Genomic DNA, 24,117 nt, shown 5'->3' with positions numbered 1-24,117 from the left:
ACCAGACAAATTCCGGGATCNCTGGGCTTTAGGAGACAAGTAGGGTAGAGAGAGAGGAACACTCTAGGACGAGAAGTCGGGGAAGGCAGGTAACAAGAAAATTCATTTTGGGCGTGGCCAATCAAAATTCGGTTTTGGAGTGTTTCCCGTGAAGGTTCGGGACGAGGAGTAGCCGTATTGGCGTTTTCTGGGGGCTATATTTACATTTTTGCAAGGTCGCAATATTGTGTCTGTATTTTTCTTGTATTATATTGTATTCTATTATTTGTTTGCTAGAGAGGAGTAGTAGCTAAACTGGAATGCTCTAGCTCCGACCCCCTAAGTGGGTGTGTTCACTAATATTACGCGACGTGGCTGTTTCAAGGTCGCAATATTGCGTCTGTGTTTTTCTTGTATTATATTGTATTCTATTATTTGTTTGCTAGAGAGGAGTAGTAGCTAAACTGGAGTGCTCTAGCTCCGACCCCCTAAGTGGGTGTGTTCACTAATATTACGCGACGTGGCTGTTTCAAGGTCGCAATATTGCGTCTGTGTTTTTCTTGTATTATATTGTATTCTATTATTTGTTTGCTAGAGAGGAGTAGTAGCTAAACTGGAGTGCTCTAGCTCCGACCCCCTAAGTGGGTGTGTTCACTAATATTACGCGACGTGGCTGTTTCAAGGTCGCAATATTGCGTCTGTGTTTTTCTTGTATTATATTGTATTCTATTATTTGTTTGCTAGAGAGGAGTAGTAGCTAAACTGGAGTGCTCTAGCTCCGACCCCCTAAGTGGGTGTGTTCACTAATATTACGCGACGTGGCTGTTTCAAGGTCGCAATATTGCGTCTGTGTTTTTCTTGTATTATATTGTATTCTATTATTTGTTTGCTAGAGAGGAGTAGTAGCTAAACTGGAGTGCTCTAGCTCCGACCCCCTAAGTGGGTGTGTTCACTAATATTACGCGACGTGACTGTTTCAAGGTCGCGATATTGGGTCTGTATTTATCATGTATTGTACTGTATTCTATTGTATTTGTCATATTAAACTTTTGTTACTTGGAAGTTTTAGGGGGCCATTGCAAATACTGCTTAGACACCCCTTAGTATCTGGGGAGGTATTAAGAACGCAACAGCAAGAACTAGGGGACGGAAGCAGCGTCTCCCCCTTGGCAGGAGGAAAGGTAAAGAGGGTAGGGTCAGCTCATAGGTATGTTTACTATTTTTTTTTTATATAGCGTCATATTCCTAACCTCGGTGTTTAATTGGTCATCGTTGAAAAATTGAACACTCCGTAACAATTTTCTCAAAATGATCTCAATGAAAGACAAATATTTTTTTAACATCCTACATTAAGCGTTGCTGTAATTGTTCCCACCTCAGAATTTCGTATGTCCGTTATATTATTTATACTAAATGTATACAACTGAAAACAGAATATTAATGTACCCTTCAATAGCATAACATATTTAAGAAATTCCATGAAAATAATTCATGTGTTTCAAAAGTTGAAAAAGGAATGGCTTTTCTAAGGACTTTTTTTATTGCTAGTGGTGTGGGACTAAGTCTCTTGTACTGTGGCCACTTCTGGCCTATTGTATCAGCCTCAGATGTTAGGTGCGGGTGACTGTGGAGCAATTGGTGGAATTAAGATTGGCAGGGGAAACCGAAGTACCCGAAGAAAACCTGCCCCAGCGCCAGTTTGTCCACCACAAGTCCAACTTGACCAGACCCGGGATCGAAACCAGGCCGCCGCCGTGGGAAGCCAACGACTAACCGCTTGAGCTATGGCGCCGCCCTTCTAAGGACTTAGTATATCGTATAATGTTACAGTGTACAACAAAAATGTTTCGATAATTCTCGTGTTCCGAAACTTCCTTCTTCCTCCCAACAACGCAGCATTTGTGTCTTAAGAATAGGGGTTTAATATGTCTCTGTTCCTCCAATGACTTTACACTCTGACATGTTTTTACATAGTGTATAGAAATTTCCCGTTTCTATAAAACAGAGAATCGACATTTAAACCACCCTGTTTTGTTTACGTTTGAGACGCCTGTTTTTATCTTGCCTTGTCATACGTAATGAACGCACCAGAGAGAGAAGACTATAGTGCTGGAAAGCTCGCTGCTTCACTTCGCGTTTGTTTGGTAGCAGTAAGATGGCGCATTTGGTTAGTGATACGACTGAATGAAGAAAGGTTAGTTTGAAGAAGTGCGCGTTCATACGTACGAGATCCGCGTGCAGTGAAGCAGTTCCATTCTTTGTTGTTTCTTTTTGTTAACATGGCAAGATCTGGCTCTCACTCACACTGAACTACGTGTCGTCTCAGTTTCAATGGCTGGGAATTCTACAATTCTCGACAATGTGGCGCATCTGCTAAGCACTGTGAGTCATTATGCATTCATTGCGTGAAGTGTATAGAATGAATGCTTGATAAGGAACGGTTTTCAGTGGCTCCTACTATTGGATGCCTATATTAAATAGACGATACTGTGGAAGTGGACGCTTGACGTTATGATATGACACATTTTTTAGTTTTAATTTGCGCCAGTGTTTTGCTTAAGATAACCCCACAAAAATGTTCGGCAACATGGAGTACGAGCTTATGAGTGTCTAACTGCAACTTGTGCCTGAAGCTTAGGGATATTCTCAGAATACGGTAAGAAATGCATTTATGGCGTTCTTACGCACATTAAAAAACAATTACAATAATTAATTGATGAATGTTGTTGTACCACATTAATCTCGTAGTTTGAGCATTAGCAAAACACAATTAGGACCAAAATGTGATTATCGTTACATTTTCGAGCAAGAATGTCATAAATGCATTTGTTATCCTATTGACAATGTTAGCCTAAACGTTTTTTCGATGTGGTGAGGGTGTAATGTATTCGCGGAAAATTAATTCACGAGTACGTGCATTATGACTGGATTGAGTTCTTAACGTTTGAACATTAAACATGTAGTGCATGAACACAAAGCCCGATGAGGAGTACATAATGCGAGAGACCCCATTTGAAAATCGTAGGTACCCCATTTGATTATGTCTTCCCGTTCTTGGCGTGTGTAGTCACTAGAATTCAGTTCCAAACTCTGAGTGACATGGACAAAGTCACAGATTACAACGGCCGTTTCTACAGAATTCTTCACAGCTAAGGTGCTTAGGCAGTTGGTAAGTACAGAAATATCTATTATTTTCATTCTCTTATGTGTGTCTGCATTGTAGAGATATTGTGCAAATTTGTGTATGCAGTCAGTGTTTCTGAATCGTTGTTTCGCCATAGTTTGAGCCAGAATACGTGGTTTCAGATTCATACGGTGATGAATATGAAGATTGTTGTCTTATAGAATGTGATATCGTGTTGTCTGGTAAATTGTTACCAACGTTTCGGAGGAACTTTATGCCTCCTAGATGTAATGTATTTTCTTCCTAAGGCCTAATTTATTTAGTTAATCCTCTCTCACCTTCATTTCTGCATGCCCCACGTCCTCTGTCACTGTGAACCCTTGTCGGTATAGTAACTGAACTCTCAGTTGGGGGGCAAAGGAATTAGGGTTGGACTTCCGGCAGGTGCATCAGCTATTTGTCGTCTCCACAGCGTTCAGATTGATTCTGGGGCCACGCAGCCTCCTATCCAACGGCTTAATTAAGCACCACACCATGAAGATGTGTTGGGGACTGAAGATGCATCTGCATCATTCTTAACTTCGGCACTAGTTGTCAGCAGCACGACCCTGCCGCTTTACAGAAGCTGGTTGGGCCCCGGAACCAGTCTGGACTACAAGGAGAAGAAACAATTTGTAGCTCGTGCTGGGAATCGAACTCCGATTCCTCGGTTGTATAGTCGGTATCCTAGCCGCTATACATACTGAGCTATCCCCCTCATCCAAATGGTAATGGAGCTAAAACGCCCGGAGTGTGAAACTGACAACAAATTTTCATCTAGTGCTGAGGTTAAGAATACAGGGAGCAACACCTCTTCTCACCCCTACGTCTTCATGGTGTGATACTGAATTATTCACAGAGATTTTACCTTTTCTCTTAACACTTCAAGAATACGTTGATATGTTCACTTAAGACACTCATGCTCTGAAATATTATAGTTACAATGAACAGGTTAATTTTGTTATACCACAGAAAAGTAAGTAAAAAAAAGTAAAGTAAAGCTATCCCTGTAACAGGCCGTGAAGGCGCATAGGGTTGTGAGACGTTGAGGGTCCCACATTATCTAGAAAATTGGCTCAAAGATGGCGGTAAGGTTGTCAGCCTTACGCGCCGGCCGCGCTTCACTCCCCAGGAATATCATTTAATTAATTCCTGGTACTCATTTCTGTTAGAGGCTGAGTAAACCCCAGGGCCTAGTGCGGCCGGAAGGATTAGGTCAATTGAAAAAATCTGTAGCTAAAGCACGTAACGCAGTGGCAGATAAGCTATAATTGTTGCTACATTTAAGGACAGGAACACCATAATTATAATTGTCTCCATATTCTTAAGTTCAACTTCTATCATGATTCATGAAAGTTACTAAAATTATGCATTTTTTTACCAACTCATTTCAGTCCATAACGATAATATGGCTACTTGTTGGCCTTCAAAGCTGTCCCATTTTGGTAATATTTTTTCTCAGCCATAGCATCTGATGTCACATATGCGCGCCTCGTGACCAAGACAAACGTGGTGAGAGAAAAAAACGATATTTCGCACAAAGCTGAAGATTACAATGGAGCATCAAGATCTTCGCATTGGTAACCGCTACTTCGCACTTACAGACACCGAGGCTGGAACTTGGCTGGGCTTGCATATTCACTAGCTAATCCCATACTTCTCTCCCGCCCGAGAAGAATCCCAAATTGAATTTTGTACCACTAACAAGAGTTCCGGGAAAAGAGCGTTGAAAAACGAACAGGAGAAACATACATAGTAGAATATAACGGAATAAGCGAAGCTACAACTAGAGAAATGAATGGGGTGGGAGAAAAAGTGGAAATATGGTAATGTGAGTACGGTATGCCCTTGGATGGGACATCGGGATATGACTACACCTCTCAAGAAATAGTATAAACTCCATGAAGAAGAAACAAAATTCAGAAGTGTGAATTAATGTGGAGATGGAAAAAAAATGAGAATAATTCTATTACTGTCTTCATTCCACGAGACGGACGATGTTAAGACTTTTGTATAGCTGTAGGCGTCAGCAAATAAAGGAAAAGAAAGAAATGGGGGGAAATTTGAAGTTTGTTATCCACTTTATAGTTGAGAAGTGGGAAATGTTGCATATAGATTGCCCCTACAAAAATACAATACCGCCTTTTTTTTCAAGTGTAAACTCTCTTCCCCGTGAGGTTCCTACACCGTGTCCCAAAAACTGGACTCTTGTTTACAATTTAGTTTCTCTCTAATATGTACGTACGTATAATATTTTCTTGTTTTTAATTTAGCTACATAAAGCAGAGTCCTTGGGAATCGAAGAGTCACTTAGCTACTGGAGATGTTTCTGCATTTTACAGAAACCTAAATCTTGTTACGGTGCTCACAAGAGCACAAAATATCCATTCTGGAACCTCTTCTTCTAGTCGAGCCTGCCACATTTTCTTGACAATCATCACACAGATGTCGGTGAGGTCGTCGGCCTTAAGCGTTAATCACCCTTTATCTACATAAATATTCCTGGTACTCATTTCTATTAGGGGCTGAATCGACCCCATGGCCATTTCGCGTCTGAAAGGATTAGGTCAATTGAAAAATCCAGTGGCCTCATCGGGAAATGAACCCGCGACCTTCCGGCTTGTAGCATAGTAATACAACCAATTACGCAACCGCGTACGCCTTATGAACTTTATAGGTAAGGGGTAAAGGTATCCCTGTAACAGACAGTGAAGGCCTATAGGGTTGTGAGACGTGGAGGCTCCCACATTTTCTTTAGACAATTGGCTCACAGATGGCGGTCAGTTTCTCAGCCTTACGCTCCGGCCGCCCTTTATCCACAGAAAGATTCGTGGTTTTCATTTCTGTTAGAGGCTAAGTCGGCCCCAGAATCATAGCGCGGCTGAAAAGATTAGGTGTATTGAAAATTCCAGTGGCCTGATTGAGAATCTAGCCCGCGACCTTTCTGCTTGTAGCATAGTGTATCAGCGCTGCCCTGTACCCCTGCTATTACTATAAGATCCGTTCTTATATAGTTCCTACGTGAACCTGTTCAACATAAAGCAAGGAGAGATTATAATTATGTATGGTAAACTGGAATAGGGCCGGTCACGGTAGCCGAGCGGTCTAAGGCATATACTGTCTTCGCTCGCTTGGAAACCGGAATCGTGGGTTCGAATCCCACTCAGGGCATGGATGTTTAGTCTGTGTGTGTTCGTCTATCTGTGTTTGTCTACAGGTAGAGGCCTTGCGACGAGCTGATCACCCGCCCAAGGAATCCTACCGAATGTGTAAGATCTAGAAAAACCGAAGTGAACGGAAAAGTTCATGGAAGTAGGCCTAGGCCCACTGGGGCTGTAGTGCCAAGGAAAAAGAACATGGAATAGACACGACAGGATTCAGTATCAGTACGATAAATACGTATCACCTGCTTCAACGTTAAAAGATACTCTCAATTTTCTCCACAAAGTGTTTTTACGGGTATCGTGTGGTTCTCAGAATGAACAGCGAAGATTTCCCTAATCATCACTAACCAGTCATCATCGCGGAGAAGTGGTTTGTTCTCTGTGAGGTAGGAACTGAAATTTTAAGCATTACTCACACATTTATAAAGGCGAATCTCAGTTTGAGCCCCTTTTACCATTGTGCCCAGTTCAGTGTGGACCCAGATACATCTGTTTAAGTACTTAAATTAGTGGGAAGTGAAGCAAATAAGAATAAAAACGCTGAGGATCCTTACCTTCACGGAACGCTAATGCGCAATTGAAACAAGAGACTGCATTTGAATCTATGCCACCTGCTTCTGGTGTTGCACGGTTGTCTACCTACAGGATACACATTACAAGGGATTGAAGATTTTAATGGCTAACCCGATTAGCAGGGTTCGGAGAGAAAATGCTGGCATAACAGTGACGGACTGACCTTCTATTGGCGTGTCTTTCCGGATGAGTGTTCATCACTTCTTCCCTCCCTTCACCCCATATCGTATCTCCTTATTTAACATTTTAGAACACAGTGGATGTTGTAAGCACTGCAAATCTTTAATATTAAATGAGCTTCACATTTTTCCCACGGCTGTTATGGGCTTCATATTGTTCTTAGAATAAAGAGATTATTATCCTAAAGAGGATTTACCGATAAGTTTTTGTACTGAAGTAATACTATGCTTTCTTTGAAGTACGATCAGAATGTATAAATATTATTTAAATTGATTTCAAGCTTCAAATGTGAACTCATTTCTTGGAATATAGGACAATTCATAATACAAAAGTTACTAACATTTTCTTAAAAATGCGACAGGATTCAAATACTTTGGAATGACAGATTCAAATCGACACGCTTTTCCCGATTACGAAGGACTGACCTCGAGCCTTGGTGATATTACTGATGAAATTAAGAATAAACCTAGAAAATTAAATAAAGTTCCCAAAACTATAACCTGCTCTTTTAAGAACAAAGTCAGCTACACATTTGAAACAATTTCTTTTGTGAACCAGTCCGACACTGCTGTCTAGCGCAATGGCAGTTCATCCCAAGCTAGAAGCTTGTCAGACTCAACTGTTAATATTGTGTGGGCAGTGCTTACCATAATCCTCAGTTCCCACGCAGAGAAGCATAGGAGGAAGAACTTCTACAAATTGCCATTAGATTATTAATTGTGCTCTTAGGGACGTTTATTTAACCAGGGGCAAAGACAATTTTCGTTAAAGCCGGATCTTTTCCTGTAATCTATCCCACTAAATATTTGTTTGGTTATGGGCTTATTGCAGCTCGGTATTATGGGCTTATAAGGCTAAGAAGCGTACATTGTATTTCTCGTGTTGATCCTTGTCGTCCAGAGATAAGCGGCGGCACGTCACAAATTCAAAATAATGGCGTCCTCTCTTGAAAATAAATAAAGCCATGTTATCTTTCGTGTAATTCTCACAAATTATCTACTACCTGAATGTCTAGTCACATACATACTCGCTTACTGCCCGACTTAGTGGCTCGTCAGTTGACGTGCCTGACAGACAAACTACTTGATTAATTTGCTGATTGGCTCGAAGAATGATTAGCTCACTGGCTTAGTAATAGACTGATTGGATACTCGAAAGGCCGGCTTCCTCCCGAGCTGACGTAATAAATGGTGGATTAACCAACTACTTGACCAATTGTAATGCTGATTGACTGAACAGTGCGTACATGTATCCAACTATTAAGCAATCTCCCTGTTCTTAATAAACTTTTGCAATTTGCTAGCCCCTGTCTAGAAATGATACTAGTTTGTTATATTCTGACGCTGACAGCGTCGATGATTAAATTAATATGGAGCGGTTGGTTGAATGAGAACTGGCAGGAGAAATTGATATACGCATAGAAGACACTGCTTGGTGCCATCTGATCAGGGATCGAACCCGGACCGTCACGGGGACTAACCAGCTGAGCTATGGCTATGGTATAAGAAAACATCAATTTTATCCCCCTTGATACAGCTGAATTTGGTTCATATGGTTACATACCGATTTTCAAAGTTCGAATTGAACTTCTATCCTGATACTGTATTATGGGACGGCAAAGTGATATTTTCAGTCAGGTCTTCCAAACAAAATTTTGTACGCATTAATTGAGTTCTCTATACGTGATACGTGTTCGTCCATCAGAAATTATTAAATTTAACAATTTAAAGCATAGTGATTGCATAAACCACCTGCTTTGACATTAAAAATTCTGTAATTTAATCACAGTTTATTTATGAGTTTCGAATAACTTCCAGAATAAACAGCAATTAATTCCAAAAACCGCATTAATCGGGTGGTTTTTAACAAATATGCAATGTGAAGAAAGCAGTCTTCTGGGATTTGGCACCGTGTATATGTGGTGTTAACCGACGTTTCGGAGGAACGTATCGCCCCCATCTTCAGGGTTGAAGAAAAAGTTTAAGAAATCTGCAAGCGACAACACCGTGAGAAACGGTAAAGCAGACGGTGTTGTCGCTTGCAAATTTCTTAAACTTTTTCTTCAACCCTGAAGATGGGGGCGATACGTTCCTCCGAAACGTCGGTTAACACCACATATACACGGTGCCAAATCCCAGAAGACTGCTTTCTTCATAGTCACCGCCGTGAAAGCCTCAAATCTTAAATATGCAATGTGTTTCTTGCAAGGTAGGAACTTAATTTTTAAATATTATTTTGATTTATTTGAGATTTCATCTTCTGAGAATAGTAAGTGAAGGACAGAAATTATGAAGCTTTATGTTGTATAAGTTTCTGTACATTTATATATGAAGCTTCAGATCCTAATTGTCACCAGACACTATTTAAAAGTAGATTGTTGAAAGTGTACAAAGTACTGATGTGGGCATAAATAGATGAAGTGATAAAGAATTGGAGAAATTTTTGTAATAGTTTTCAAACTATGCAGCTTCTTACTTAATCTTGGTTTATTTAAATACTCTTTCACTTTCTAAGATTACACATAAAACTATAACATGAATAATAGCAAATTGGGAATGGTGAGGAAGGATGCGGTCGTGGCCTAACCTGAGGTAATATCCCGGCTTTTCCTGAAGTGTTTGAGGAAGACTACGTAAATAATCAGGATCGCCACTTTTTGGATAAATTATGCATGAAAATTACTCTGTACTTTACCGAAAATATAAGGTAGCTACTGCTGTTAAGCGACGTACAATTCTCAATGAGATCCTTGGATTTTTCAGTTCAGCTTATACTTCATTCGCACTATGGCCCTGGGGTCGACTCAACCTCTAATAGAAACGCGTGCCAGGAATCTTCCTGGGGATAAAGGGCGGCCGGCGCATAAGGCTGAAAATCTCATCCCCGCCTGTGAGTCGACTGTCTAGAAAATGTTGGAGCTTCGAAGTCTCGCAAACCTATGGGCTTCCACAGCCTACTACAGGGATAATTTTACCTTTTTACGTGTACCATTTTCTGCTTTCCTTTGCAAGAACTTCGTAAAAATATATTTTAAAGGGCTCTGACAGTTATGTAGTACACTCGGGATTACTAGGTTTTTGGACTTTGTCCATCGTCCAGCATTTTAAAGAACACTAAAAAATACCACATTCCAGAAACTGGATCTCTTTCCGCCCTCAGGTGAGGGGGTGTGAGACACCTGCTTTGTTACACTCTTTAGAAGGAGATAACCTCAGTCACTGGTTAACTCTTTTTAGCGAACCCAGTGGGACAGGTGTCTCACACCCCCTCTCCTGATAACTTAAGTCACTGATTAGCTCTTTCTGGCGGACCCAACAGAGTAGGTGTCTCCCATCTCCACGCCTGAGAACCTCAGTCACTGGTTAGCTTTTCTCGCAGACCCAACAGAGTGTGTCCCATCTCCAGGCCTGAGGTCGGAAACAAATCCAGTTTTTGATGCGTTGTGTTCTTTAGTGTTCTTTAGAATACCGGACGATGGACAAAGTACAAAAGCCAAGTAATTACGAAAATTTAATTTAAGCCTCGCCTTTTATAGAAATCTAAGTTCTTTACCGTGTTCACAGTTATTTGCCACTGGTCTCTATTCTAAGCCAGACGAATCCAAACAACGCGCTCACATCACAATTCTTTAAACCCATTATATTTTAAAATAATTCCATGCGTTCTACATGCGGCGTCATCTCAACCTCCTTGACTCGATCAACCAAACAATATACGTACGATGGAACTTAAAAATTATTTAGCTTCTCATTATATATGATTCTCCAGCTTCAGTTACTTCCTCTTCCCTCTCTCAAATATTCTCCCTCAGCATCCTCAATCAATATTCTTCCCTCAGAGTGAGAGACCGAGTTCAACACTTGTACAAAACAATGTTAAAATAACAGTCCATTGTAATTTGTTCTTCGTATATTAAGATAACAAAGAAGATAAAATATTCTATACTGAACAGTAGCAAGTATTCTCCACATGCAATATCTTCTTAATTCCTTCCTGAAAATAGGTTTGATTCGTTACTGTCGTTCCCCCAAATCTGAACTTTTTCGTGATATTTTCGCGGGGTCGACGCTAAATAGATTTTCAGTTTTTAAAGAATCGTTAAAAATCAACAACCCATAATCATTTCATTCAAAGAATGTCCGCTCAAGCGGTTAGTCGCTGGCTTCCCACTGCGACGGCCCGGGTCTGGTCAAGTGGGATTTGTGGTGGACAAAGTGGCGCTGGGGTGGAATTTCTCCGAGTACTTCGGTTTCCCCTGCCAATCTTCATTCCACCAAATTCTCCATTATCATAATCACCCGGGGCAGGTACAATAGGCCAATCAGTGGCCGCCGTGCCGAGTGGACCCAGTTGGAATTCACCCCCCCCCACTAAGCGAATTAAAAATATATATAAATAGCTTAAAATCGTGCATTATTGCAGATTTATTAATAGATTAATGATGTTCAGATTGTTCCTTTAATAACTGTGGTTTGTCTTTATGTACTTTGTGCCTATGTAATTAAAACAGTTTTTCAGGCACTCTTCAGGACTTCTATATATCTGTTTTAGTCATAAAACTTTTGGCTGGCTTCAAATAGCAGTCTGGGATTGATAGTTCTATTGCTGTTAACAGTATTGGCCTACATGTTGATTCTTTCTGTCCAATTAGACCGGCGCCTAATTTTGCTTCTGGCTCTGTTGTACCAACCGTCAACAATTGTGACGTCGCTAATGACGAAAACGTTTGATCACAGAGAACGGTCACAGACACGAGCAATTAGTAGCTAGTGCTTTATAATCATTTTTCAGTTTAATTCAATTTGTTTCGTTGGTAGTAGAAACAGAGTGGAGAATGATAAACGGATAAATAAAATAGCCATTTTATATCAGAAATAAAATTAAAAAAAATACCCAACGTTTAGGAGCAGACATTGCAGAGGCTACAACTTCACATCATGTCCAAACTGTCCACATCACGTGATAATAAATTGCCATTCCATTCTCGAAGCTGCAACGTCATTTCCTGCTTCTGAGTGATTTGTTGCGTAGCCATAGCGCAGCGCTAGCGTCGTCTGCTGCAACAGGCAGGTCAAGCTGCATTTGCATAGGGCCGTTAATAATTATTCATTCTGCATACAAAACAATGTCCCGTCAAAACCATCAGGACCAGTAGTGTCTCGTTAGATTGGCTACACTGGTTCATATAATTATATATTATATACACGCACATAACCGCATGTCACTCTTTTGAGAGTGGTCGAGTTATGTGATGTTTATTGGTTATGTGTGTTTTTTTATTTGTTACGCGTGGTGCTATTCGTCTTTTGTTTTATATTTCTCCTGTATATGCGGCAGTTTGTGGTCATTATCCGCCCATGGACTAGCGTTTTGCCTGTGCATTATTTTGTACAATATACTGGAGTGAGTGAGGCCGTGTCTTTACAGATTTTTATTCACAACTTAATAACTTAAGATGCGGATTCTCGATGGAGTCTACCGTGTGCTTAATGTTTAACTGTGTCTGAAGTTGCCGCAATTCCTCCAGTCTAAGGGGGCCCATACATGTACGAGTCTGGCTCGCGAGTCCGACTCGGCTAGGGTTCCAATGAGCCAAACTCGTCTGTGTGTGGGTCGCCACGCTCATACGTGTGTAGTGAAATTAATCCGAGCCCGGCTTCTCGCCCTAAGACGCTATCGGCTGTAAGACATACGCTTGACTCAGTAACATGTTTTCAGGGAAAAAAACAAAACCTTATCCATTGTAAGACACTCCCAATTATCTGGATGACTAACGTTTTTACTACAAAATTAATTAAACAAGTGAATTAACAGAGTGAATAAACATGCATCTCACTAAACGCATTCGTAACCAATCACCTGATTGAGTAACTAAATATCTAGCTAAGTAGATGGACTAATTAACAGAGAAATGCCGTGCCATAACTCAGGCCGTTAGTTGCCGGCTTCCCACCGCGGCGGCTCGGGTTCGTGCCCAGCTAATGCCATGTGGTATTTGTGGTGGACAAAGTGGCACTGGGTCAGGTTTTCTCCGAGTACTTCGGTTTCCCCTGCCAATTTTCATTCCACCACCAGTCTCATACTCATCTGTCATCCGTAGCTGGTATAAGAGACCAGTTAGTGGCCATGGTGCGATGTGGACTCAGTCTGACCTCACCCCACTAAACTAAAAAAAGAAATCTGATTAACAGAAGATTTAAACTATATATTTTCAAGATTAGATGGTTTTATTACCAAATTATTCATGAAGTAACTAATCAGAAACCTAAGGCCGCGCCATAGCTCAAGCGGTCAGTCGCTGGCTTCCCACCGCGGCTGCCTGGGTTCGATCCTGGGTCTGGTCAAGGGATTTGTGGTGAACAAAGTGGCGCTAGGGCAGGTTTTTTCCGAGTACTTCGGTTTCCCCTGCCAATCTTCATTCCACAAATTGCTCCACAATCACCCTCACCTATCATCTGGAGCTAGTACAATAGGCCAGAAGTAGCCGCAGTACAAGGGACTTAGTCCCATCCCTCTAGCAATAAGAAAAAACAGAAACCTAATTTTGTAACAAAATACATAAATATGTACCTCAAACTTACGTACCTAATTAATAAAGTATCTCCCTATGGCTCTACATCCCTTGTGGACCTTGGCCGCTTTTTCAGTGTTTTAATTTATACACAGTCGATAGGACTCCTTGTACGGGGGATCAGCCCATCACAAGGCCGCTACTTACGCACAGAACAACACAAACACAGAATAAACGCAAACATCCATGCCTCAAATGGGATTCGAACCCATGAACCCAGTGTTCGAGCGAGCGAAGTCGGTTCATGCCTTAGACCGCGCGGCCAATTAATCAGCTACCTACCAGAAAACTTATTTGCGTAAAGAACTTAGGAAGTTTGCAGATTAAACAACGTAGCCAGCAGGGTCGGTATCAGTAGATCCATAGTTGCGTTGGGTAACAGGCAGCGTCATCTAAAACTCCGCCCCCAACTGGATAGCCACGATCCATCCAGATTAGATCACTGTGCATGACACAGTCCGGATTTTATGGAGGCTTAAGCTGGATCTTCTGCGATTGGTAGCGCATAATGCGGCCATTTGTCTGTCATACGTACTTCGGGACTTCATTAGCAGAGAACATTTTCTTATGCCCCTTATTCCTCCTATATTTCAAGCTGAAGAGGCTGTGGGCATGAACATCCGGTGGCTGGAAAATAACTTCCAGACCTGTATTGATTAAGAACTGAGTAAGAGAACTTGTAAAAAGTAAAATAGAGATGATTGATGGTACTGAATGCAAGTTTGGACCAAAAGTTGCGTCAGATTCAAACTCCATAAACATCTATCGTTTTCCAAGCATGGAATGTTACTTGGTCAAAAAGTGATAATATTCTACACACATATGTACTCTCCGAATCGAAAATAATAAATGGAAGCTATCTTGAACCATTTATCTGAAATACTGTCCTATCACTTGGCTAAATGATTCCCTATGCACGCTTGATTTGTGCCTCTCGTAACTGTGACTATTAACATTGTTGTTTTGGGGGGTGGGGTGGAGGATGTATCGTCGTCTACCATAGAAACTGAGGTAGCAGGTTCCTCTAGAAACTCAGTAATGACCTACGAGATAGTACGGCGACACATACGCTGTTTTGTACGAGGGTTGGAACTTTAATAGTGGCAACACTGCTGTAGAGACGCCATGCAACGGAACCAAATAATGTCGCTTATACCACACGTTAGTTACATACCTACCTTACCTCAGAGTAAATGGACTCTCCCTTCCCACATCACGCGCATACGCAGTGACGAGAAGAACAGAGCCTTGTGTTAGCTGGCGGTCTAATGTAGTGTTGTCACGATGTTTTCGAAACAGGAACAACGGAGTTGAATAAAGATTGAATGTGCCAGAGGCCGTACAGCACGACAGTGTCATCAAGGTCTTCAAGAGGCTTGCGGGGAATCTGCATTGCCTTACAGAACAGTGGCAAGGCGCGTAAAAGCCTTCAACGAGGGACGCCAAAATGTGATAGACATGCGTCGGCCAGGTCGTCCTAGTGTCAGTGGGATAATAACACACACTAAAATAGATTTAGGAATAAGTTGTAAGAGTAAATCTGGACTAAACTGATATGTAATTAGTGTTATATGATACGACGAGCTGTAAACCATTCCTTTTTAACTTCGTGGGTTTGTTTCCACCGAATTAGATCGTTTAGCTGGTTAACAGAGTATGGCCACAAGGAATTTCTCTTTGATAAAAAATTTATGTAATAGTATAGGTAAGGGTATTCTAGTTAAATTATCCATTTATTTTATGTTAACTTAACGCGTAAGTTGCTCTTATAGCAAGGAAATTTACGTCCATGATATGTATGTATTGACCATCTTGTAGTGCACTCAATCTCACATGTCACTTCACTACATGTTTCGGCATCACTGTGCCATCCTCAGGTGTGTTGTTTATAAAATGATTTAAAAATGTATATTCGTCATGTACTATAATACAATTTATATATTAAAATTTTGTTAAAATTTATCATCTTATACGTCGTATTTCAAACTCGCGTATTATATCAATATTCCGCTATGGGAGTCGTTCTTCCTATATTTTGTGTATACTGCATCTTGTGATGTGTCCTTCTCTTGTGGCTGCGTGCGTTGTATTATAAACGACACATGATGGCCAGCAGTGTAATAGTTTAACGTAAATAACACACCTGAGGATGGCACAGTGATGCCGAAACATGTAGTGAAGTGACAAGTGAGATTGTATGCACTAGAAGACGGTCAATACATACCCATCATGGACGTGAATCAGTGCAACAGGACGCTAAAATACAACATTATTAAAGGAAATTTACATTTTAATATATTACGAAAACAGTGAATTTGAAATTATTACTCACAGTGAAGCTTATATCATGCAGGTACGAGAGTCGTCTAGTCAGCCAGTCAGTCAGATTATCATTCATTTATTTAATTATTTAAACAACTGTTCTACTCAGTTATTTCAATCAATCTTTCTGCTTATGGTTTATTCTTTCAGTTGCTTAACAACGGTAATTATATCTATGTATCAGCTGCTGCAACAATACGAGTAAAACCCTCTGTATTCTGCCCGCATACTAGTTAGTTAGTTAGTTAGTTAGTTAGTTAGTTAGTTATTGGAGAGGGTGGGTTTCCCCATGCACTTAGACCTGTATTGGTCCATTGTGCTTTCCTCTTTGATTTCTACCAGTCTCTATATCCTACCGGTACTGGTGCTTACCATCAGTCCCGCCCAGCCAGCGAGACCGGCTCTACTAGCTGAGCAGTATCTATAATGCTTCCCCCATCTACCAGAGGTATTAGAGACTGCTGTTGGGCGGGAATGCCCGCGTACTATATTTATATAGTCGCATGGTTCTCATAATAATGAGGGTTTTCTTCTTACCAGAGAAGCAGAGTGTTTTCAGAGCAAGCGTACTGAACTCTTAAACAGAATTTAGATTAATTTCAGGTTTCTAGGCTTTTCTCTCGATCATTTGATCATTCAGTCATTATTTTAGTCCATTATTCAGTCTGTTAATCATTCGTTCAGTCCGTTGTTTAATTATTCCAGTCACACATTATTCATTTCGCCACTCAGTAGCCAGTCATTCAATAATTCAGTCATTCAGCAAGTTATTCGCGCTAGGTAACGGTTAGCACGCCTCTCAGTTTCCGTGATGCAGGTTCCGTGTCGGCGTCGAACACCTCTGCGCGCTTTCGCGTATTGCACAGAAACACGTTACATAAGGCTGTGGACGCCACATGCGAGAAGAATAATCGATCAACGCCTTATGAAGAAACCTCCAGCCATTTAAAATTTGAAACTTTCAATATGATTTGAAATTCTAATCAGGCAGCATTCCGAGAGACACCAAATTGAGGCTGATATGATATTTCTTTTGAGCATACTTCAAGTCTAGGCGACTGTACGATTAATATTATTTTATTATTAAAATTTTTAATAAGTTTTCTCTTGGAACCAACTGTCATGCTATATTTGTGATGCATATGAGGAGGCAATCTAAACCTATACTTTCAAAGTAGAATAATTTTGTTTGTTGTTTCACTTCCTACTTTCCTCCCTTCCTTCTTTTTATGTGCCACTGAGAAATGAAGAATCACATAGCTTCCTGAATCATAAAGCAGATCTAAGCAATTAATTTTTCTGCTCTATTAGATAGAATAGATCATGGCTTCGCGCCTATCACAGTGGCCGTTGTGTCTAACCGTCCTCTCTCGCTCGAATGCTGGGATCGTGTGTTTGAATCCTACTCGAGGAATGGATATCTATGTGCGTTTATTCTGTGTTTGTATGGTTCTGTGTACAGGTAGCGGCCTTGTGATTGGCTGATCCCTCATCCAATGAGTCCTACCGACTCTGTATATGATTAAGAAACTGAAAAAGCGAGCAAAGTCCAACAAAGAGGACTGTAGAACCATTGAGAGGTAGGCAGGCAGGTACGCATGGTTTCACAGCTCTTATCCCAGTACGAATGACAATTATGCCACTAAATTTGCATACTTCGCGGACCTGTTACATAGATCAGGATGAAAGAGAGAAGAGGACTATATAGAACGTCAGTACAAATAAAGGAACATTACATGATATTTAATTTTCTTTCGACAGTGAGTATCTGGTCACAGTGTTCCAGAATTTGACGCCATAGAGTCTGTTACAGAGGTTCCAGATTTTCATAGAGTCCTGCTGCCTTTACAAATGCTGAAGATCGAAGTGGCTATTCTTCCGAAATTTGCAGACTACACGGCATCACATTTCAGATAACCGTCGTTACAATTATGTTCTTACTGTATTTTATCTTCTTACCTTTCTTACTTTCAGATCTAATCTTCTTAATTGAGATGAAGGTTACCCCTTGACAAAGTTAGTAATATTTGCGCTTAAATTTTGGTTGGTTGAAGGCAAAATGGAACCCCTTGATACTCGGATGCAACCGAGAGTCTTCCCTTTCCTCGGTGCAATTTTAGGTCCACTTATGCCCAAATCTAACATGTCTCATAGTGAACTGCATTAGCAAGTTTACACTACAGCTGGTCAAGACTGTGGTTATGAATTGGGCTACACACTAAACACAAAAGAATAAATTGTAAACCAATTTTAAAAAGAATGCTGAAGAAGTCCATTGTGGATGAGAGGATTGTATTAAATTATATCTGTGGCAAATAAAATGTTAAGTGTGAGAAATTGGTTGAAGTAGACAGAGCTAAGCGAAATTTAATGAACTGTGTGAACTGCAGAGTTCCATAAAGACCGGAAATCCTTCTCATTTCATCTCAACTAAAAGGTCAGAAGTTCCCTTACTCGTTTTGCCACGTCTAGCTGTCTGTGCATATTTCTGCCCTACACACAGAGAGAAGCGCCCAAAGGAAAAGCAAGAAGTGAGTGACTACGCATGCAGGCAGTAGATTTCACTTATGAGAAATCCAGACATTAGCGAAATGCTTGAGGGTATGCATTGAGTGCAGCGGGGGCGTTGTACCGAACTTATTTTCAATGAATTAGCTTGTAAATAAATATTGCAAATTTCAGTATTATATTTAAGCATCCTGTTACACTCACACAATATATATGAGACAAACACGTATTAAAGATAAGCAGCGACACACACAGAGAGAGCCTACACAGAACAATACCTGAACAGCGATAAAACAAGAAGTGGCCGCTGCAACACTATAGACATAGGGCGTGTACCCCGAGAAATTTTTAATTTTTAATTTTTAAAAATTTGGAACAAGAAAAAGAACAGAAAATTTATAGACATTTTAACTTGAATTGAAGTTTTTTAAAAAAAGTGCCAATTTTAGAAATCAAATTGACGCGTGTAGGTTAACAAAGATTTTATACATACATACAATTGGAAAGACTGGTGATTTTAAATTTTAAACTACGGGCAGTGTAGCAGCTACGTAAGAATACACACCTGATGATAGCCATTTAGGGCCGCAACATGTAGTGTGGAGGAAGGGAAGAAGAAAGAACTACAATTAAATTGTTGCACTTAAGACGGAGTTTGTCTCATACTCGTATATATTGAAATTTTCGCTTGATTTACCCACGTAAGATGGTTTATGAATCAGAAAATTTAGGCGGTATTATGAAGTATTGAACATGTTTTCTTTAAGAACTGATGGTTACGACTAGAAAGCCTCACAGGATACATTCTCCTCGTATCGTGCATATCTTGCTATATTTTGAATTGTTTCTTGCTTTATACAAGCAACCAAAATATATCTCTGCTTAAAGGCGACCCTAAGGCAAAGAGTTAGTCGCTCAATCATTCAGACAATCATTCATTAAGTCACTTAATTAAACAACTGCTTTAGCAGCCAGCTTACAAGCTGTAGGCATGCCAGTTGCACAGACAAGTCACTTCATGCTGGTTTTTGAATCATAAATGTGTAGAATATGTTATAGTTCCAAATGTATTTTCACAGTCTAACCCCGATGCATGCTGAATGTGAAGATTTCAGTTAAGAATCTAGCTAACTAAAGAACAATTTAACTAACCGATTCCACGGATCCAAATCCATCTTGAGAATTTTCCAGCCACTTATCTAGCCCCAAATTTCCCAACATTTGGAGAACCTGAACCTTCATTACCACGAGTCCGCCACAGGTAGCCTACCTATGCCCAGCCACATGAATCTAATACATAACATCCTATCTGATAGCTCTAAGATCCATTTTAATACTATATTCACTTATATCTAGGCTTTTCTAGCCGTCTTTTCCATTGTGACTTCACCACCAAAACACTTTATGCAGTCAGCTTCACTGTCATATGCTAAGTGCCATGCTCATCCCATTTCCCGTGACTTTAACATTATAATTTTATTTGGAGAGAATCACAAGTTATGAAGCTCAACTTCATGCAGTTTACTCCAACCTTGTAATAACCGAAAATCTACCTCATGTAAAAAACCATTGTTATGTTGTTATGTCGAAATAATTGAACTCTAAAATTAGGATTGTTGGAGGCAGACCCGGAGACGTATCCGATGGCCTAAATTTTATAGTAGGATATGTTACAGGTGTTTTGGATATTTAAAAATTCTGTTGTATGTACGTGATTTGAGTACTATAATACGTTAACTGACACTTACTGTAGGGTGACTCCTTAATAGCCTGCGGTATGCAATTCGGCAGGTCAGGCGGAAGAATACTGTTCATCTCATCCCTAGCATATCCAGACTCGCTGACAGTGTCAACAAACCAATAGCCTCTACATATTACAATTTCTCTTCAGTGTCGCTCGAATAAATCCTCGAACAGTTGACATGAAGCTAGTTTATGCGGTGCTTGCCGGCCGATCGTAATCGAGGTTCCATACTGCTGCTCTAAAGATTCGATCTTTCGCGTTTTTCTAGTTTCGAAAATGCAAACATAAGCAAGAGGCCTATCCGAACGTAACCTAGGTGAGGTTTTACAAAATAAGTAATGAGATAAATATTGTTATTTTAAAAAAATAAGTACATACTTAAGCTACTTCTCGACGTAGTCAGCGCCGGAAATGAAGCACTTGTATCGCAGAAAAGGTTTTTGTATGCCTGTGTCATAGAAGTCTGCCTCCTGTGAACTCAGCCATGTTTTGACACTTCCCAGCCTCCTATTCAGTGGGTACCTGGGACCATTTTTCACTGGAGACAAGGCGATAGAATCGTGAAGCCGTCCTCTCAACTCTATCTAGTGCCGAGGTCAAGCTATACTTCCACTCTCCCATATGTCGTCATGGCGTTGTGCTTAATTAATTAAGCACAGGATCAACTTGAGAAGAAGAAATGCAACGACTGAGTAACAGCTTGTTACAGAGGTGCCAGGAATACAAGTAAAACAGCAGAGAGAATTTCTAACATCGGCTGTAATTTTGGAAAATTTTATTTGTAATGTAAGATTTGAGGCTTTCACGGCGGTGACTATGAAGAAAGCAGTCGTCTGGGATTTGGCACCGTGTATATGTGGTGTTAACCGACGTTTCGGTTTTACCGGTTCTCACGGTCTCTTCGCTTGCAGATTTCTTATATTTTTGCTTCTACCCTGAAAATGGAGGCGATACGTTGCTCCGAAACGTAGGTTAACACCACATATACACGGTGCAAAATCCCAGAAGACTGCTTTCTTTATTTGTAATGTTTCCATGATATTTGTCGATCACACAACGATTCCGAATGTGCGCTGACAGATTTGACCGAAGTGACACTTGCGTCACGTATTTGAGGGTCCTTAAGATTTCGTGGAAGGTTCTCAGATGATATTCTTGTAAAGAAGATATGCAAATACGGTATGACACAGCATGGCACAGCATAGCACTGACTTTGTCCACAGTGAAAATGTTGCTTCACAATACGTTTGTGTGCTGATAACGAAAATGTTCTATAGCCCACCATTTTCTTCCGAGATCTACACTTCTGAGTTCTTTCACAAATGCATAATTGTGTGACATCTGTTACATAACGATTCTGCTCAGAGATTATCGAGCGTGCAGATGTTGGGCAGTGTGATGCCAAATGACAATCAGCTATTGGTAAGACCGTTGTCACGTTCGCTGATTGGTCGGAAAACAGCGACGTCTACTTAGCTAAGGGCCTGTTTATGTTAAAACTTAAATCACTTTCTTGAAAATAACAGTTGACGGAAAACTTTCAAGCTCAGATTAAAACTCAGAGATATTCTAGAATCACACACGTCTCTTTAATGGGAGAGTTTTACTTTATGGTGTACAGTGTTAGTTTTGGTTGGAATTAAAACATGAGGAAGGAAACCCGTAAAATATTTCATTATAGTACTGCGTTAGAAATCCAGAAATATTTCCAGTGTGACTAGAATTTCGTCATCGTCGAATATTGTCGAAACCCTGGATAAATCACACAAATACAGATAAATTCAGTGTTAGGTCTGATGTTCTCGCATCTGTGATTATGTAGAGTACGGTCTTCTGGTTTGTGACGCCGTACTGCTGAGAGATAGAGTTAAGCTCAGCTCAGCTCAGCTTGCTAGGCTTACCTCTCACCCCTGAAACTGAAGAATTTATATATTTTCGAGACATTTTTATGTAGTTATTTATGAAGTTACACTCCCAGAAATCACTTATGCTTCTGTGTGGAGTTACGCTTCCAATATCTACGAAAGAATCACTTATATTCCTTGATGGAGTTACACTTCCAGTAGGCCGAGCCATAGCTCAAGTGGTTAGTCGCTGACTTCCCACCGGGGCGGCCCGTGTTCGATCCCGGGTTTGGTCAAGTGGGATTTGTGGTGTACAAACTGGAGCTGGGGCAGGTTTTTTTTCCGAGTACTTCGGTTTCTCCTACCAATCTTCAATCTTCTTTCCACCAAATTCTCCATCATCATACTCACCCAGGGTAGGTACAATAGGCCAATCAGTGGCCGCCTTGCCGAATGGACCCAGCTGGACACTACCCCCCACTAAGCGAAATTTTACAATTCCAGTATGCACAAAATGACCACAGCTGTTTCTGTTACACTCTAAGCACCTACTTGCACTGAATCACTACCCTAAAATCTTATATTTAGCGTGCATAACTAGGCACAAAACCCGTCCCAAGCTATTTGGGACAGAGATTAACCCCACCGAGCTTAATTCAACAAAATTGCCTATTGCATATCGATTTTAACCCATTAGCCGCTTCTGCACCTGTGATGGATGTTGCAGTTATTATCCACTGCTTCTACCATCTTCTTCTAATGGCTGTGCAGAGTTTTCAGAAGAGGTGTGATAGTGGGAAGGGGTCGTGTTGGGGGGTGGGGGGGTGGAAAAACTCGTTACCGTGTTGCAATTAGCTGATTGAATACTTAACTAGCATTTCAGGCATCAGGCACGGGACCCCAAAGTAAATTTCACATATGTTTTCGGAAGCCCAGTTTTATTTGTATTAATTGCCGAGTACAGACTGCAGATCACTAAGAGGTGAACTAAATAGGGCTAATTCATTTTCAGAGTCATTATGGTGTTCATTTTATCGATTTGACATCATTTGAATGTTCCTTTCGCGATGAAATTAAGAACAGATTAAAGCAGAAAAGGCGGGCTGCCATTCATCTTCGCTTCTTCTGTACGAAAATCAAAACATATAAGTGAAAATTATATTGTGCAGTGCATTAATGAAGTTTTGAAAGTCGCTGTACCGATTAAGAACCTCTGTATTTAAGGTCCTAGAACTTTCACTGTCATTTTTAAAAATACTTACGTTCTATCGGATTCCATTCCGTTTTAATTGTGCCGCTAAGTTTTAAAGTAACACATGAACCGTTTACAGACGTACTTAAATAATATTGGTGGATTCTAAGTACATTCCTTGTATCATGGCACCAACACAGTCCAGTGGGTGTGATGGTGATGGCTTGTGCATGCCTTGTGTCCCATATGAATTCGTGTAAAACTAACCTTAATCAATTCACTCCACTTTCCTCATTCACGACCTATTTCTCGAACATTGTTTTAATATTAAGAGCCAATCTGCACTCAAATTCTCTCACATGCTTCTATGCTTCGTGTTTCCGGATAAAAACTGTGTATGCATTTTATATTTCCCAATACTTTCTAGGCAAAATTTGCATTTAGCAAGAAGAAGAATCTTTTTACCAGCAAATTGGACTTAAATTTGAAACATGGACACTTAGGGCAGTAGATCAGAAATATCTGGAAAGTTTCGAAATGTGGTGTTGGAGAAGGATGGAGAAGATCATTTGGACCGATTATATGAGAAATGAAGAAGTGTTAATTAGAGTCAGTGAGCAGAGGAATATCCTACATGAAATAAGAAAACGGAAGGCTAATTGGATTGGTCATGTTTTACGCAGAAACTGCCTTCTAAAAGAAGTTATCGAAGGAAAGATAGATGGGCGGATAGAAGTGACAAGAAGACGAGGAAGAAGACGTAAGAAGATGCTGGATGACCTTGGGGACAGAAGAGGATACTGTCATTTGAAGGAGAAAGCTCTAGATCGCATTAAGTGGAGGAATTGTTTTGGAAGAGACTGTGGACCTGTCGTCT

General features: G+C 40.5%; 1 long non-coding RNA gene across 2 annotated transcripts in view; it reads left to right on the top strand.

Annotated features, from left to right (window-relative positions):
- The first annotated feature begins 2,139 nt into the window (after positions 1 to 2,139).
- LOC111861413 overlaps positions 2,140 to 24,117 on the top strand; it is a 154,915-nt gene continuing 132,937 nt past the window's right edge. For both annotated transcript variants that reach the window (XR_002842241.2, XR_004512675.1), the window contains exon 1: positions 2,140 to 3,148. This is a non-coding gene — a long non-coding RNA (uncharacterized LOC111861413). The remainder of the gene's footprint in view (positions 3,149 to 24,117) is intronic.

This window comes from Cryptotermes secundus, unplaced genomic scaffold (genome assembly GCF_002891405.2).
Source record: "Cryptotermes secundus unplaced genomic scaffold, Csec_1.0 scaffold605, whole genome shotgun sequence".
NCBI lineage: Eukaryota > Metazoa > Arthropoda > Insecta > Blattodea > Kalotermitidae > Cryptotermes > Cryptotermes secundus.
This window is presented reverse-complemented; position numbering and strand designations above follow the sequence as displayed.